The sequence below is a fragment of the Palaemon carinicauda genome, chromosome 11 (assembly GCF_036898095.1).
Source record: "Palaemon carinicauda isolate YSFRI2023 chromosome 11, ASM3689809v2, whole genome shotgun sequence".
In the NCBI taxonomy this organism is placed as follows: Eukaryota; Metazoa; Arthropoda; class Malacostraca; order Decapoda; family Palaemonidae; genus Palaemon; species Palaemon carinicauda.
The window spans coordinates 14,822,943-14,841,544 of NC_090735.1; the positions used below are offsets into that span (position 1 = coordinate 14,822,943).

At 41.8% G+C, this 18,602-nt stretch overlaps 1 long non-coding RNA gene across 2 annotated transcripts; it reads right to left on the reverse strand.

Annotated features, from left to right (window-relative positions):
- Positions 1–473: 473 nt before the first annotated feature.
- On the reverse strand, positions 474–17,792 carry LOC137649624 (uncharacterized). Of its 2 annotated transcripts, XR_011045794.1 has the most exons (8): positions 17,051–17,792; positions 8,171–8,226; positions 7,627–7,685; positions 5,336–5,391; positions 2,319–2,381; positions 1,489–1,553; positions 723–819; positions 474–539 (listed from the first exon to the last, which is right to left on the reverse strand). It is a non-coding gene; the product is annotated as an uncharacterized lncRNA (long non-coding RNA). The 2 variants fall into 2 exon arrangements; XR_011045795.1 differs by lacking the exon at positions 7,627–7,685 and having other exon boundaries at positions 17,051–17,789.
- Positions 17,793–18,602: the final 810 nt, after the last annotated feature.

The window sequence follows — 18,602 nt, forward strand, 5'->3', positions numbered from 1 at the left end:
TTTGCATGCATGTTTTTAGTTTTGATGCATTTTCTTCCTTGGTTTAATGTCATTAATGGTTTAGCAGTAATCTCTCTCAACTGCATTTGGCTCTCCCACCTTCCTTACTCAAGCTACCTATAGTTTGAAGTTTAATTATACAGTCTCTGGTCTTAAAAAAAAAAAAAAAAGAAAAAAAAAAAAACCTCTGAAAATTAAAATAGGCACATGCAATTTCTCAGACAAGGCCTTACAATATGAAAGGGTGATTAAAATTTAAATAACTTCTATAAATCAAAACTTCAGAACATTTAAAAAATTAAGGTGTATGCAAACGTGAGAGGACAAACATGGAGACCATGGAGCCCAACCAATATTTGCACATTCCTCTGGCATCTGTTTTCAAAAGACAGACCTCAGGGTCAAGCCTTTACAACTAAACAGTGCTTCACTTTGTAATGGCTATAAAAAAATAGGCAGGTTGCGCTTTCCTACCTTCATTTTACCGTATGGGGATGACCATCAGCTCATCCTCTTAGAAACCACTGCCCAATGATTACCTGTAAAGCAGAATTCACTAATGAAGTAAAATATCCAAGTCTAACAACAGGGAACATATTAACTTGCGTTCTCAGTCCGCCCTAGTTGGCATCATTAAATCAGAAATGTTTTTAACCCTTTGTATATGTATCTCATCACAGCAATAAATTACAAGTTTTACAAATATCAAAACCAATACTCACAAAATAAAACTAACTCTGTTGGTGTAGTTGTTCAGAATTCTAGAAAAAGCAATCTTATAAACTTGTGCCAAGCCATAGGGTCACAGACCCAAATATCCTGCAATAGAAATTAAATTATCAATGCAAGCCATTCGGTACAATATAACTAATGATTTAGTTGATAAATGTTCTTACAAACTACCTATTAGCAGACTTTTACTTGCACTTAGTTAACTTTTTGTTACAGGAGTCAGGCTTAAACAAAATATTAGTTTTACAATTGATTTGAGCAAAAATAAACCTTCAAAAGAATAGACCTAAAATATTTTTAGACAGGACAAACAAAACCTAATGGGATTTTATTATTCAAGTACAGTAACTGTTCACCTTATGAAGGCCCACCCATTTTGATATTTATAAGTGTTATGACGAGAGACCCACATCAGCTTTTCTATTCCTATTTATTTCTTCCTCTGCTGTGGAGATGAAGAGGCATTCTGAACTTTAGGATTGGATTTATGAAAAATAAAAGTGTATCGACTAATGGAGGCCAAAGCAAAAGAAACTTCACTTTGGTACTATGATAGCGAGTTAATCTTGGTTGGATATAGAGCCCCACAGTCAACCATCAAACAGAACGTTCGAATGGAAGACACAAAGCTTTTGCTCCGGAGGTAATGTGACCAACCTTGATTCATCATACTAGTTAAATTTAAAGGGGAAAAAAAAATAGCCTGATTTATTACAAGGAATGATCCTAGCCAACACCAACAAAATATCAGCTAACCTTATGCTGTCATTTACTGCACAATGCCTTGATCTCTGCATAGTGAAGGGGCAACCTCCCTTTACCTGAAATTAATAGGTTATTCTGCTAAATATATCCAATAGATATTTTCTTAAGACATTTTATTCATCTGATAATATTCAGAAAAATGTTTCAACAAATGGAGGCCAAAGCAAAAGAAATTTCACTTTGGTACTATGATAGTGAATTAATCTTGGTTGGATATAGAGCCCCACAGTCAACCATCAAACAGAACGTTTGAATGGAAGACACAAAGCTTTTGCTACGGAGGTAATGTGACCAACCTTGATTGCAATACTGAATCTTTTTCTAATATCTATTTTTTAATAGAACAGTAGATAACCAATGTAAAATACTTTATGAAAAGTAATTTTTTGAGCTATGGGTATGCCAGGATTTTAATGTAACCCTAGTTTTCCTATTTGAACAATTAAAATAAACAAAATCATTACCCTAAACTGAGGTGCAATTCTAAGTTATACAATATATTCCATCTGTCCCATTACCCATTCTTATCCACCGACGCACTTTATCGGAGTTATCCCACTGATACCTAGTTAGGTATGCTGTGACGGATCAGATGGGAGTTTTATTCTTCCTTTTCATGCTATGTCTTATGTGTATTGCTTTTGTTATGTTTATAGTAGTATTGTGGTATTATAGTAGTATAACCAATAAGCTTTTAAAATCATTGCAGTTCATCCTAATTACATAGATTTACCATCAATTTCTTTCTTCATGAATTCATATGGAATGAACCTATCAACACTAACATACCCCGAAACAATGGAATACTGTTATCAGCTTACCTTGTGCTGTCATATTCTGCACTAAAACTTGACGAATACAATAACGAAGAAGACTCCATTTACCTGAAAGTAACAAGACTTGGTTAGTCTACTAAATATAACTGATGAACAATTTTTTTTTCTTTTTTTTTTGACAAATACTTAATTCATCTAATGGTATTCAAGAAAATGTTTCAACTAATGGAGGCCAAAGCAAAAGAAATTTCACTGTGGTACTATGATAGTGAATTAATCTTGGTTGGATATAGAGCCCCACAGTCAACCATCAAACAGAACGTTCGAATGGAAGACACAAAGCTTTTGCTCCGGAGGTAATGTGACCAACCTTCATTGCCATACTGAAAGCCGCTGAACCCTAGACAATTTGGGAATAGGCTGCTGTGTATGACCATTTGCTTAAAAATTCATAATTTCCACACGTTAGAGAATACGTATACTCTGTACTCTTATACTGAAATTATAAGTACCCAGTCAATAACTGTAACTTCTAAAAATTTGAAGCAACTTATAAAAATATCCTATTAATTGTGAAAATATCCTATTAATTGTGAAAATTTTAAAAAATGTTAAACAGACTATTTTTTAATTTCAAAAACCCTATGATTTTTCATTTTCACCAATTCCCAAAACTTCGATTTCACAAAAGATTTGCTGACAATTTTTCTCTTCTTTCTAATGATATATTTATCAATAAAAAAAAATAAATAATGAATAGGATAAGTTATGAGGAAAAGTATGTTTCAGAATTATGGTTGTCCAAGGATTTTTATGTAATTTCAAATTTCCTCTTGGAAAAAATTAAATTAACATAATTACCCTAAACAGAGTTGTAATTACAAGTTATACATTCCATCCGTTCCACTCCTGATTCATACCTTATGGTTACTGTCCCAACCTCCTTTGCGGGGCTATTAGCAGTATGCCAACATCATGCATCATTTAGCTTTTTTTTTTTTTTCATGCTAACGGAAGACATCTTATGTGCATTGATATATGCATTTCTTTTGGCATGTTAATGAAATTATAAAAGCCAAACCACTTACACAGTTAAAACATGCCAAACAACTAAATTTAGGTTCACGAGAGCAAACAACGGGACACTGTTAAAGTTGAGTATCTACGGGGTTATTGCGAGTGATCCCATTGTGAGACATATCTTAATTTCGTAGAGGTTGATAACCGTTTTAGGTATGTGCAATTGTCAGACTTGACAAAAAAAAAAAAAAAAAAAAAAATACCAATGCAGAAAATGTAGTTAGGATGATTTCATAATGAAAACACGAGTTATCTCTCTGTTATTTATCAAGATAATCAAAAGATACTTCTCATGGGTTATATATGCTTTCCTCCACACATTTTTTCTTTTAAAATAATGGTAATTATGAAAAAAATTGGCAGCTGGTTTCCCCTTACGCAGGAAACTCTCCCCCCCCCCAAAAAAAAAATTACATGGAATGATACCACCTACACTAAGAAAAAATGTAGTTAGGATGATTTCATAATGAAAACACGAGTTATCTCTCTGTTATTTATCAAGATAATCAAAAGATACTTCTCATGGGTTATATATGCTTTCCTCCACACATTTTTTCTTTTAAAATAATGGTAATTATGAAAAAAATTGGCAGCTGGTTTCCCCTTACGCAGGAAACTCCCCCCCCCCACAAAAAAGAAAAAAAAATTACATGGAATGATACCACCTACACTAAACCCCCCCCCCCCCCCCCCCCCCAGAAAAGTGGAAGCTACAAGGCTAGTTATTCTGGAAAATATTTTTAAAAGGATAATGTGTTCTGACAAATATTTAATTCATCCAATATTATTCAAGAAGATGTTTCAACTAATGGAGGCCAAAGGAAAAGAAACTTCACTTTGGTACTATGATAGTGAATTAATCTTGGTTGGATATAGAGCCCCACAGTCAACCATCAAACAGAACGTTCGAATGGAAGACACAAAGCTTTTGCTATGGAGGTAATGTGACCAACCTTCATTGCCATACTGAAAGCCAATGTAACTGAAAAATAAATAAAAACCCATCGCTGTTACCTTCAAAAATTTTGTTTTAAAATGTCAACCTAGAACACAAACCCCGGGTGATTTTCCACCCGATGCCGGGCGGAGTCACGTGATCATTACGTGGTGGGATGACTCACGGGCTTGTGACTCCCTACAGCTTCAGTTCTCAGCGGGTCGTGGTGGGGACAGCATGTGAGTGAGCTTGCTTTGTAGGATTTTCCGACAGAGCGGAATTCGGGTTATTTCCACCCGACGTTTGTGATAAAAGGTGTAATTGTTTGTGGGTGGAATCCACCTGAAGTTTGTAATGGTGTATATTGTTGTAGCTTCACCAACTGAAGCTCCCATCACCTGGGTGGGTCTAGGCCAAAGTGGAAGACTTCAATTTAAGTATTTAGTTTTCCAAGTTCTTTCTTATTTTCAGCATTTTTTGGAGTTTTTAAGTCACCCCTTCAGCATTAGTTTTTTTAGTTTCAAAACATTATTATGAGGGGAAATGAAAGATGAAACTTTATATTTTCCAGGTAATTTTGTACTTTTAATAAATTCTTATTGAAACTGTGTGTTTTTAATTTCAAAGTTAGGGTGTTTTCCACCCGGGGTTTGTGAATAAATTCTTATTGAAACTGTGTGTTTTTAATTTCAAAGTTAGGGTGTTTTCCACCCGGGGTTTGTGAATAAATTCTTATTGAAACTGTGTGTTTTTAATTTCAAAGTTAGGGTGTTTTCCACCCGGGGTTTGTGAATAAATTCTTATTGAAACTGTGTTTTTAATTTCAAAGTTAGGGTGTTTTCCACCCGGGGTTTGTGATGGTGTAGTGTTGTGATAGGGTTTGTGTTCTAGGGTTAACAAAAATGTTACCTTAGCTTATGTTGTTACATACTGTGAAAACCAAGTTAGTAGCTTGATATGTTCTTCGTAGTCTATATGAACTTTTTAGAAAAGCTATATCAAAATAAATCGCAAACTAACACAATTGACAACATACTATCCTTACCTGCTTTAAACAATGGTTATTTCTAAGCTTGTTCTGCACCTCCTATAAAGTTCAACCTGAAAAGGAAACATATACTGTTCAGTAGATGAATTAGCTTAAACGTCTTCACTAGTTCATTTGACAAAGTTAAACCCTTGTGGCATTTCCATACCCATTTTACATTTGCTTTACATGAACAGAAAATATGAAATACAAAAATATTTTTCTTATTTTCAAAGTTTCATGCGGCCTATTTCAGTTCTCAGGCACCTAACATCTTAAAATTATAATGCATCTTTATCAAGTTAAGAATCAAAGATTTAAAGTAAAAATTAGTTAAAGATCAACAATTGTTTTGTCCTTTCAATTTGCTCTTTCTAGCAATAAAAAATACAAAAAGACAAAATTATTCTAGCATTGAACATTGGCCACCCAAGTATTTAAACCTTGCATGGAATTCCGTCATGCATCAACACCACTGTACGTCAAACCCTAGCAAAAAGGCAAAACTGATGCACCTACTCTACAATACAACCTTCCAAATTGCAGTTTAAATTAAGCCTGTTCCTGGTAAACATACAGTATTCCCTAACCATATACCTCTAAAGCTAATATACCTATTACTGTACATTTATCATAAAATATATTAAGAATGGCTATTACAACAAGATTTAATACCTACAGCAATTGACTTGGTTAAAAATATTCCTCACCTGCTTTAAAACACAGGCTTTTGAAACTTGTCTGTCCATCATAATCCTACAAATTTTAAGCCTCGCAATTCAGTCAGCCCTAGTTAAAGAATTCTGTTAAATGTTAACTCTTACTGCAATTTACAAGATGATTTACTTAAATTTCATGTGAACAATCATAATGTACAGTACATACCAGAAGCACACTTATTCTAGGGTTTCAAAGTGAATTTACCGGCCATACTAAATAAATATAATTCAACCCATAACCTTATGCCACGTCCACTTGGTTGAACCGTCTTGAGATTATGTCGATCATATAAAGTACGTAAACTCTGACCGAAACTTTTTCCACACACCAGAGCTGCAGAACAGGTGAGTTACGGCTTTTAGGTAACCACTACAGTAATCAGTTGGCAGCAAGTCAAGGCGGAAAGCAGGGTGTGTTTGTGCTAGCGTAATATGGTACGATAAAAATGGTTGGAATTTTTCGTGATAAGATGATTGCGCTATACATCACAATAATTGGTACATGTATAAAGTAGTAATAGAGAAACCATGAACAAGTGGATTGCAGTGGTTGAAAAGCCGTGGCACACCAGGTAGTTCCACGGCTTTGTTGTGGAAATTACAAGATGAAAATCACCTACTTGAGGATGGATGTTAATTCTATTTGAAACTTTAATTGGTAATCTTATCAGTTATCTCTTAAAGGGCTGCAGAACGTTAGTTCCTATTACAATAAAAAAACCTTCTTACTTTCCATGAACATTCACGTTCGCACAATAATTCAATTAATTCAATACGTGTGAGTTGGACTATAAATCAAAGAAAATAAAAGAGCCATCTTAACTCTGTCACTAAAAACCATAATAAACATGATTTTATGTCTGGCAGCGTAGCTGTTTCATACTCAAAGTTAGAACAAAGACATTGTCTGTAGCCTGTTTAACAGCACACAAGACAAATTGTGGTTTTTGTCAAATTAAACTCCCCATTTATAAACATTGTCTCTGGTTGGTTATAGAGCCCCACAGTCGACCATCAAACAGAACGTTCGAATGGAAGACACAAAGCTTTTGCTACGGAGGTAATGTGACCAACCTTGATTGCAATACTGAATCTTTTTCTAATATCTATTCTTTAAATAGAACAGTAGATAACCAATATAAAATAATTTATGAAAATTAATTTTTTGAGCTATGGGTATGCCAGGATTTTAATGTAACTAGTTTTCCTATTTGAACAATTAAAATCAACAAAAAAATTACCCTAAACTGAGGTGCAATTCTAAGTTATACAATATATTTCATCTGTCCCATTACCAATTCGTATCTGCTGGCTTTTGTCCACCGACGCACTTTATCGGAGTTATCCCACTGATACCAAGTTAGGTATGCTGTGACGGATCAGATGGGAGTTTTATTCTTCTTTTCATGCTATGTCTTATGTGTATTGCTTTTGTTATGTTTATAGTAGCATAACCAATAAACTTACATAATCTTTGCAGTTCATCCCAATTACATAAATTTACCATCAATTTCTTTCTTCTGAATTCATACGGAATGAACCAATCAACAATAACATACCCCGAACCAATGGATTACTGTATTAGCTCACCTTATGCTGTCATTCTGCACTAAACCTTGATAAATACAGTAACGGAGCACTCCATTTACCTGAAAGTAACAAGACTTTGTTATTCTACTAAATTTAACTCATGAACAATTTGTTTTGACAAATATTTAATTCATCTAATAGTATTCAAGAAAATGTTTCAACTAATGGAGGCCAAAGCAAAAGAAATTTCACTTTGGTACTATGATAGTGAATTAATCTTGGTTGGTTATAGAGCCCCACAGTCGACCATCAAACAGAACGTTCGAATGGAAGACACAAAGCTTTTGCTACGGAGGTAATGTGACCAACCTTCATTGCCATACTGAAAGCCAATGTAACAAAAATAAAAACCCATCGCCTGTTACCTTCAAAAATTTTGTTTTAAAATGTCATTAACAAATATGTTACCTTAGCTTATGTTGTTACATACTGTGCAAACTAAGTTAGTAGCTTGATATGTTATTCGTAGTCTATACGAACTTTTTAGAAAAGCTATATCAAAATAAATCGCAAACTAACACAATTGACAACATACTATCCTTACCTGCTTTAAACAATGGTTATTTCTAAGCTTGTTCTGCACCTCCTATAAAGTTCAACCTGAAAAGGAAACATATACTGTTCAGTAGATGAATTAGCTTAAACGTCTTCACTAGTTCATTTGACAAAGTTAAACCCTTGTGGCATTTCCATACCCATTTTACATTTGCTTTACATGAACAGAAAATATGAAATACAAAAATATTTTTCTTATTTTCAAAGTTTCATGCGGCCTATTTCAGTTCTCAGGCACCTAACATCTTAAAATTATAATGCATCTTTATCAAGTTAAGAATCAAAGATTTAAAGTAAAAATTAGTTAAAGATCAACAATTGTTTTGTCCTTTCAATTTGCTCTTTCTAGCAATAAAAAATACAAAAAGACAAAATTATTCTAGCATTGAACATTGGCCACCCAAGTATTTAAACCTTGCATGGAATTCCGTCATGCATCAACACCACTGTACGTCAAACCCTAGCAAAAAGGCAAAACTGATGCACCTACTCTACAATACAACCTTCCAAATTGCAGTTTAAATTAAGCCTGTTCCTGGTAAACATACAGTATTCCCTAACCATATACCTCTAAAGCTAATATACCTATTACTGTACATTTATCATAAAATATATTAAGAATGGCTATTACAACAAGATTTAATACCTACAGCAATTGACTTGGTTAAAAATATTCCTCACCTGCTTTAAAACACAGGCTTTTGAAACTTGTCTGTCCATCATAATCCTACAAATTTTAAGCCTCGCAATTCAGTCAGCCCTAGTTAAAGAATTCTGTTAAATGTTAACTCTTACTGCAATTTACAAGATGATTTACTTAAATTTCATGTGAACAATCATAATGTACAGTACATACCAGAAGCACACTTATTCTAGGGTTTCAAAGTGAATTTACCGGCCATACTAAATAAATATAATTCAACCCATAACCTTATGCCACGTCCACTTGGTTGAACCGTCTTGAGATTATGTCGATCATATAAAGTACGTAAACTCTGACCGAAACTTTTTCCACACACCAGAGCTGCAGAACAGGTGAGTTACGGCTTTTAGGTAACCACTACAGTAATCAGTTGGCAGCAAGTCAAGGCGGAAAGCAGGGTGTGTTTGTGCTAGCGTAATATGGTACGATAAAAATGGTTGGAATTTTTCGTGATAAGATGATTGCGCTATACATCACAATAATTGGTACATGTATAAAGTGGTAATAGAGAAACCATGAACAAGTGGATTGCAGTGGTTGAAAAGCCGTGGCACACCAGGTAGTTCCACGGCTTTGTTGTGGAAATTACAAGATGAAAATCACCTACTTGAGGATGGATGTTAATTCTATTTGAAACTTTAATTGGTAATCTTATCAGTTATCTCTTAAAGGGCTGCAGAACGTTAGTTCCTATTACAATAAAAAAACCTTCTTACTTTCCATGAACATTCACGTTCGCACAATAATTCAATTAATTCAATACGTGTGAGTTGAACTATAAATCAAAGAAAATAAAAAAGCCATCTTAACTGTCACTAAAAACCATAATAAACATGATTTTATGTCTGGCAGTGTCGCTGTTTCATACTCAAAGTTAGAACAGAGACATTGTCTGTAGCCTGTTTAACAGCACACAAGACAAATTGTGGTTTTTGTCAAATTAAACTCCCCATTTATAAACATTGTCTTTTGTGTCTGCAGACAGTTCAAAAGGTTGGCCGCAGCTTTAGCTAAGCCATAAGCACGCAGAGGTACTAGTTTTTACATGGTTCCTGAAAATAGTTCAAAGTTCTCCAATATTACTATGTACCTTGTATGGGGGGGGAACCCAGATCATAACATATTCAAGTCTAATTACAATTTTTCTTAACACCTATTCCTAGCAAAATATAACTCCTCCAGCATTGATTTTTGGCAACCAAATTTTTCAACATTACATGGAATTTCACCATGCAATAACACTACCACAATTAAATTATTTCAAACAAAAAGCATAAAATATTCAAGTCTATAAATGACTCCAAACGAGAAGGGAAAATAACCGAATTTAAAACCAATTGTTTTGTCTTCTCAGCACTTGCTATTTCTAGCAATAAAGAAATGAAAAGACCAAGTTACTCTAGCATTGACTTATGGCCACCCAAGAATTTTAACCTTGCATGGAATTCCATCATGCACTACAGCAGCTTACACTAAGTTCCTTTGAAAAAAAAAAAAAAAAGGAAGACAAACCCTATGATTTTCACTAAGTAATTTTTAAGTATATCTGAGAGGGTACCTATTACCTACAACCTGGTATCTTAATACTTTTTAGAAGATACAATTATTAGTGAATTTACAGTAAAAATCATAATTTGTAATTTTCCTAACCGTACTTACCTCAAACTACTTTCTTTGGAGTATCTGGGGTCTCCTCCCAACCGACCAGAGTTTTGTGTAGTTTACCCTAGTCCCGTTTTCTATGAGGGATAACCTCAGGTGGAGTGATACGCGCCGAGGCTAACCCCGGGTCAGAGAGCACGCTTGCTCAGGTCTCGATCTCCAGTAAGTTCTTGATAGCTTAGGTATCTATGAAGTCCAGCAAGGCACTCAGGGTAGGATGGGCGGGCCATTACCCGAAAGTAGTTCGAGGCAAGTACTGTTAGGAAAAATACAAATTACTTAAAATTTGTGATTTGTTCCAACATGCAGTACTTACCTCGAACTACTTTCTTGGGAGAATTATACCTTAGGAGGTGGGAGTGTCCTTCAGGACCTAGAGACCGTGACGAGTATAGAAGAGCGACCTACAGTAGGTAGGAGACTTGGTTCTGCTGACCTCAAGGAAAACACGAGAAAATAGGGAAAATTACGCAAAAAACCATCTTAGTTTCTAAGTAACTCACTTCTGCAAGAATCCTAGGAGACATGTCCTTCCAATGATAGTGTATCCCATGGCAGTTTCGGGGGGCTACCCGAGTCATTTCCGGTAAGGGAATAAAAGACGGAAGAACAAGGGGGCTCAGGGAGGAACCTGTGTCTCTCTGACTTATTACCCGCAGTTACCACTGGGGCTACACCTTTGAACCGTTTGGAGTGCGGAAATGACGGGACCGAGCGAGAACCCGTCCAGGGACTTTCTCGAGTAGTCCTTCAAGTAGTGAGCCGTAAAGGTCGACTGGCTAGACCAAGTACCTGCCCTCAGGATTTGGCCCACTGCCATGTTTTTCTCAAACGCCAATGAAGTATTTAGACCCCTAATGTCGTGGGGTCTGGGCTTTCCTGGAAGGGGGAACCCTGCACTACTGTAGGGCCTGACGATCACTTGCCTTATCCAGAAGGAGTGTGTGTTCTAGGAGACTGGCTTCTTCACAGTCCCGAGGAAAATGAACAGACTCTTGATCTAGGGACAAAGTCTAGCTGTCCTCTCTAAATACTGCCCTGACGGGGCACAGCAGCAAGTCCCTCGGGATAGCTGGCACTGAGAACCCTTCAACTTTGGGGTCCCAAACAGCTGGATTCTGAGTCTTGGCTACGAAGGAGGGTAGGAATCTGAAGGTAGCTTCTCGCCAGCCCTTCGAGTGAGATATCTCGTACGACAGGCCATGAATCACACCTACTCTTTGCTGATGCCAGAGCTAAACGAAAGACTGCCTTGAGGGTGAGCTGCTTGTCTAGAATGTCTTTTAGAGGCTCAAAGGGAGGTTCCAAAAGCATCTTCAGTACCCTAGCCACATCCCCCTGGGACACTCTAGTGGCCTGGGGGGAACAAGACTGCTCGAAGCTCTTGATGAGCGTCGAGATATATCTGGAGGCACCTAGGTCTAGGTCCTTCAGGATAAAGACTTGGGATGGACGTGCCCACTTCGTCCCTGATATAGACCAGGAAGTCTGCTATCTCATGAATGGAGGCCCCTAACGGCCTGATGTTCTTCGAGGAGCACCCCTTAGAAAAGGTATCCCACTACGCCTGGTACACCTCGACTGACGAATGCCTCAGGTACCCTGACATCCTTGATGCCGTCATCGACGGAAATCCTTCCTTTCTCAGAGACGATCGATAACCTCCACGCGTGAAGGCGGAGGGACCGAGGGTTTTCGTGGAACCTCTGGAAGTGAGGCTGCCGGAGAAGGTCTGGTCTGTCTGGAAGTGGCCCAGGTGGATGGCGTGCCAGTTCCTTTAGATCCGCGAACCACTCTCTCTCTGGCCACCAGGGCGCTACCAAAGTCACCCACAGGTTGGCCGTCCGTCTCACCCTGTGAGGACCGGTCTGAGCATCCCGAAGGGTGGGAAGTTGTTAACGTCGAGGTTGTCCCAAAAGTGTTGGAAGGCATCTTCGAACGCTACTGCTGGATCTGACACAGGAAAACAAAACACGGGGAGCTGTGCGTTTAGTCTCGTGGCGAAGAGGTCTATCACCGGCGAGCCCCACTTCAGGAAGAGGGTTTTGACCACTTCTGGGTGTAGGGACCACTCAGGCCCTACCACTTGACCCATCCTGCTGAGGATGTCGGCCAGGACGTTCCTCTTCCCCGGAGAGAACCTGGCTGAAAAATTGATTTGTTCCACTTCAGCCCATTCTAGGAACTCCATCGTGAGACTAAATCGTTCCTTCGACTTCAGTCCTCCTTGCTTTTTCACGTAGGCCTCCACCGCGGCGTTGCCGCACACCGGAGCTACGGTGCTTCCCCGGGGTAGATGGACGAACTCTAAGCACGCCCTTTGTACGGTCCTCCTCTCCAGCACGTTTATGTGCAGGTTCATCTCCTCGACTTCCCATTTACCTTTTGCTGTTTTGTCAAGAAGATGGGCACCCCAGCCCTCCTTGGTTGCGTAAGTGAACAGGAGCATCTCTGGAGGGTCGGTTGCGAAGGGCATTCCCTTGAGGGTGTTCGTTCTGACGTGCCACCACTCCAGGACTTCCTTCATCTCCGGGGACACCAGGACTATCTAGTGCGGGGAGTCCTTTCAGTCTTTGCCAGTCCTTGGCTCTCCTGGGCTGGTTCGACAGTAAGGGCCAGAGTATCTGTTTCAGGTTCTCCAGTCTCTCTGCGGAGGGGAAGGCCCTCGCCATTCGGTTGTCTAGGACCAACCCTAGGTAGGTCATCCTGGTGGAGGGTATCAGCTGGGACTTCTCCAGGTTGATGATGATACTCGAGACGTTGCAGAACTGCAAGAGCTTCGCGCCTTGCTCCCTCAGTACTTCCTCTGAGGCTGAAAGCAACAACCAGTCATCTAGGTACCGAATCTGGCGGACGCCCTGTTCGTGCGCCTAGTCTGAAACTGTTGCTAAGACCCTCGTGAAGCCCTGAGGGCTGTCGACAGTCCGAAGCATAGGGTTTTAAACTGCAACGTTTGGGTACTCCATTTTACCCTTAGGAACTTCCTGCTGGAGGGATGGACAGGGACCTGGAAGTAGATGTCTGTAAGGCCTATGGACCTCATGAAGTCGTCCTCCTTCAAGGTCGCTAGGACCGACTTCGGAGTGTCCATCTCTAAGTCGGTGTTGCACACGAATTTGTTGAGGACTGAAAGGTCTATGACCGGTCTCCAGACCCCTGTCGCCTTCTCCACCAGGAAGAGCCTGCTGTAGAACCCTGGACACAGTTTCTTGACTGGTTCTACTGCCCCTTTCCCCAGCATTGCCGAGCCTTCTTCCTGCAATGCTGCTACTCTCAAGGGGTCCTTGGGTGCCAACCACTCCGCCTGTTGATCTGGGATCTGAGGTGGGGGTCCGCTAGGAAGGGCAGCCTGTACCCCTCCTTTAGTAGGGCTACGGTCCACCGATCCGCTCCGTGGTCCCGCCATGCTTGCCAAGATCGTTTGAGGCATTCCCCACCTGAGGCGTCGGCAGGAGTAGGGGGCCTCCCCTCCTATCTCCTTCGAGAGCCGCGGCCTGAACGGCCTCTCCTGGAGCCCGAGTAGGAGGGTCTGAAGGCTAACTGTGGAGTCGAAGCTCCTCTACGGGGGGCCAGGCAAGGGAAAGATACGTGTGCCAACTTCTACATCCGACAGGCGGACGGAGCCGAAAAGGCACTGGGCAAAGGTGCGGGGGTGCCTCTCCAGCAGCCACTGAGGCTGGCACTGGAGGGGCAATAGCCCTGTTCGACCCGCTAGGGGGAAAACCACTTTGCCTTCGTCATGGATGGAGCCGTCAAGAACGGGGGTAGCTGTCATGGGTCTACCCCCTCCCGGGGAACTCCGTGGGGTTTAAGTACCCTGCCATGTCAGCGGCCGCCTCCGATGCTTGGATGGGGCTGGCCGGGACGATCGCACGGCTGGCTCCATTACGGATGAAGCCGCCGGGACGGAGGTAGCCGTCATGGGTGTGTCAGCGGCCACCTCCAATGCTTGGATGGGGCTGGCCGGGACGATGGAGTGGCTAGCTCCATCACGGATGGAGCCACCGGGACGGAGGTATCCGTCATGGGTCTACCTCCTCTCGGGGATTCCGTGGGGTGTGAGTACCCTGGTATACCAGCGGTTGACCACGAAGCCTGAATGGAGCTGTCGTGGTACCGGGTATGGATGCTATGCTACCGGGTCGAGCCAGCGGCTGCCTCCGCTGGACGGATGGAGCTCCTGCGGAGATCCATGGAGCCGCGGGCTTCCCCGTAATGGCTGGTTGGTTCCTTCGTTTAGGGCGGGCCATCGAAGAACCGGAGGCCGGGACAAGGCTGCCATTCCGAAGGGGCCACTCCCTCCGCTGGGCGGGAGAAGTCGGCACCTTCGCGGGCTCATGCCTGTCGACCGAGACCTGGTGCGATGACTTCCGTCGATGATCGTGTCTGCTGGAGGAGACGTACCGTGAGGATGGCGAAGGAGCTCTAGGGAGCCAGCCAGTGAGGGCCTCTGCTGCACGGGGGTATCTACCAACCTGCTGAGGCCAGAGACCCAGTCCTCATCCGTCGCGGGATTCGGTTCGTCCAGCCTGTGGTGCCGTCTGATGAGGGCTAGTACTTTTCTGTAAGCGGGGGCCTCGTCCTCGGATGCCCTTCTGCCTGAGAAGGAGCACCTACAACATGGGGGGCCCGCTTGGGGTGAAGGCATCCTTGTCGTGGTACGACTTCAGCGGTTCTGGATGGAGGACGAGCATTGCCGCTGGGACGGAGGCCTCCGTCCTGGACTTGTCTCTCCCCATGGAGGACCAAGCTGCTGCGGGCTTCCTCGTGGCTGCTGGTTGTCTTTCACGTTCTGGCCGACCTGTCGAAGTCTTGGAGGCTGGGACACGGCTGCCAGACCGAAGGGGCAACTCTCCGCCGGGCGGAAGGAGTCTTAACCTTCGCGAACTTATGCCGGTCTGCCAGAGCCTGCTGTAGGGGGCGTACTTCGGAGCAGGAGAACGAGCCCTTGGGAGCCAGCCATAAGTACCCGGAACAGCTGAAGCTCCCAGGAGGTGTCTGCGTGGGATGGCGACACGCGCCCACTCCTCCCTAGGGGGACAACTACTTCTGTGCCTCCTGGGAGATCCTCCGACGGGCGCGCCGACACGTGACGGGGGTACTTCGACGGAGGACCTCGCACGTGGGGGAGTCCTGGACCGACGCTCTCGCGGGGGTTCACGTCTAAGGACGGGGGGGCTCCGTCCTGGGTCCAACATCTCTTCCGGAGGTTCTCGTATCTGCGGGCCTGCCCGTCGAGGAAAGCCGAGGGCTGCGCTCGTGACGAGCTAGGTGGCCTTTGGAGGTCAGGACTCGGCTGCCAGACCGAAGGGGCGACTCTCTCCGCTGGGCGGATGGAACCGGAACCTTCGTGGTCTTACGCCTGTCGACTGGAACCTGCCATGATGAGTCCCTCCGTCGGGTGGCCCTGCTGCCGGAGGAGTATCTATCCGGGGAGCTCGTCCTCGGACACCAACTTGAAGGGCCCGGCGCCGCAGCTAGCTCCAGCAGCCTGTCGCGGTGAACCGTCACCCACTCACTGCTCTTGGGGGAAACCCACGCAATGGGGTCCGACGGCGGGGAAAGCTCCTTCTCGGCGGTGCCCTCAGCTGCAGAAGTGACTGAAAAACACACCAAAGAGGCTGGAGAAGAATTAGGGACATTTTTCCCCCTCATGGGGTCAGAGACGTGGCCTGCTTGCACCAGGACTCAGTCTCCCGCCCCTCCTGCAGGGCCCTCACTCGCCTGGAACGACGCCACAACCCAGCAACGGACTTACCTTGTCCCCTACTCTGGGTAGGGGAGGGTGGTAGGGAAGCTCGGTCAGACGAGACGCCCGGCGAAGCAAGGGACGCTCGACTTCTTAGGCGACCTCTTCGTCGCCTACTTCTTCTTGGTGCTATACTGCACCCACTCAGACTCCTGGGGAAGAGCAATGGGCCTCTTCCCCACAACTGACTTACCTCGTCCCCTACTCTGGGAAGGGGAAGGTGGCTGAGAAGCTCTATCCGACTCGGCTTCCTATGTGACCTCTTGGACGCCGCCTTCTTGGTGCTGAAGCGCACCCACTGCACCTCGTTCCAGGACTCGCACTCCGTACACATGGCTGTAGGAGAACATAAGCTGCCCCTACATGACGAACACAGAGGAGAAGAGTAGGAAAGGGTATAGAATGAACACAATGGGTCCACATGGGGACCGCGGGAGACAAAGGTTGCACTGGGTAAGGAGAGAGCGTCGAGATGTTATCGCGACGCGACCAGAGAACTTACTGGAGATCGAGACCTGAGCAAGCATGCTCTCTGACCCGGGGTTAGACTCAGGGCGCGTATCACTCCACCTGAGGTTACCCCTCATACAAAACGGGACTAGGGTAAACTACACAAAACTCTGGTCGGTTGGGAGGAGATCCCAGATACTTATAAGAAAGTAGTTCGAGGTAAGTACTCAGTGTTGGAACAACCATCAATTGCATCAAGACACTAGGTAACTAAAGAAATTTACTTGTTGCCAGACACTACTCACCTGCCTTACAGATTTTAAAGCCTGCCCATCATTACAATATAAGACAACCTGAAGGACCTGAAGTAAAGCAAAATAATGGATACTGTATGAATACTAAAACAAAAGAAAGCAAAATTAGATTGCTATGTATAAGCACACTGGTCAAAAATGTTGAGTTTTATAATTTTCATGAGGATGAATGAGTTATATATTATATAGACAAAACAGAAAACTATGCCAAAAATTACACTTGCCATGTTGATCACATTGGAATTTACAAAAACCCACAAAACAGGCTACTCCCGTAATACGTGAACACAAGATACAGATATATTCACTATTAGGTACTTTGATGCTCAACATGAAATAAAAAAAAAAAAAAAAATTTAAATTATACCAAAATTTAACCACTTCCATATAAAGTCACAAGTTTCATAGTTCCTGAGAGAATTTATAAAAAATAAAAAAATTAAAAAAATTACTTTGCAGAGTTCAAAACTTAAGTGAAAAGAAAAGACAAGCAAAAGGTACTGAAACGTAAATAATTTCAAAGTTAATCCTGTTTATCCTTTAAAGCCTGTTATTGCTAACAATAAATTAAAAGATAAATTGTTCTAGCACCGATTTTTGGCCACCCAGGTCATTTAACCTTGCGTGGAATTCCATCTTGCATAACATACAATAGTTGCCCAACCACAATAGAACAAAGACGCTTTTAATATTCACAAAACTAAATATATCTGACCCAGTGGATAACTCTTGAAAGGTTCAATTTTCTAAAAACCAACTACTCACAAACATTGGAATAATTATTAAGTCTTTCCAACACAGACCACTGGATCAACAAAAAATAGTTATCTAAAATCTATTTAGTGGTGAAAAGACAATTTAATTACCAAGGAACTATCCCTGCCAACAATGCATGTTTCCAAATGTGGTTAAAAATTAAGTTTGTAAGAAATTACAGATTATGAGCTATTGCATAGCATATTTCAACAAGGACATCCCTAACTCTAATGGCAAAATATAGTAGCCTCAAACTTCATTACACTCCAATTCTAAGTATGATAATTTCCAACTTAAATCGTAACACTCACTTTACGGAGTAGTTTTCCTTTTGACTGGCTTCTCCAGCTGGTTTGTCTGTAGTTCCTATAACAGGAAGAGAATCCATAAATGACCAGTGTTGAATCTAGCTTTACCCTTCCTGTCAAAACACACTTATAACACCAGAAATTCATTTCAATGATTCTTTCTATAAATGTTAGGGAAAGCACAGTAAAATATCAAGTTTCCAATGCAATCAACAAACAAATACTCACACTTCTTGCTAAAAAGACAACGAATTTTATCATCAAGATTTATCACCGGCGTCTTCATCCACCACTTCATTTCTGCATGAAAAGGTTGCCCATACCTTCTGATCTAAGACTTATTTTTTTAAATTCTCAAAACTATGTAAAATCTAATGTCATTCAATTTTACTAGTAATTGAAAATGGCTGCATCACATCAAACCAAAAAGGATTTATTAAGCAAACCAAAGCAACAATGGGCACTGCAAAGTACTTTAC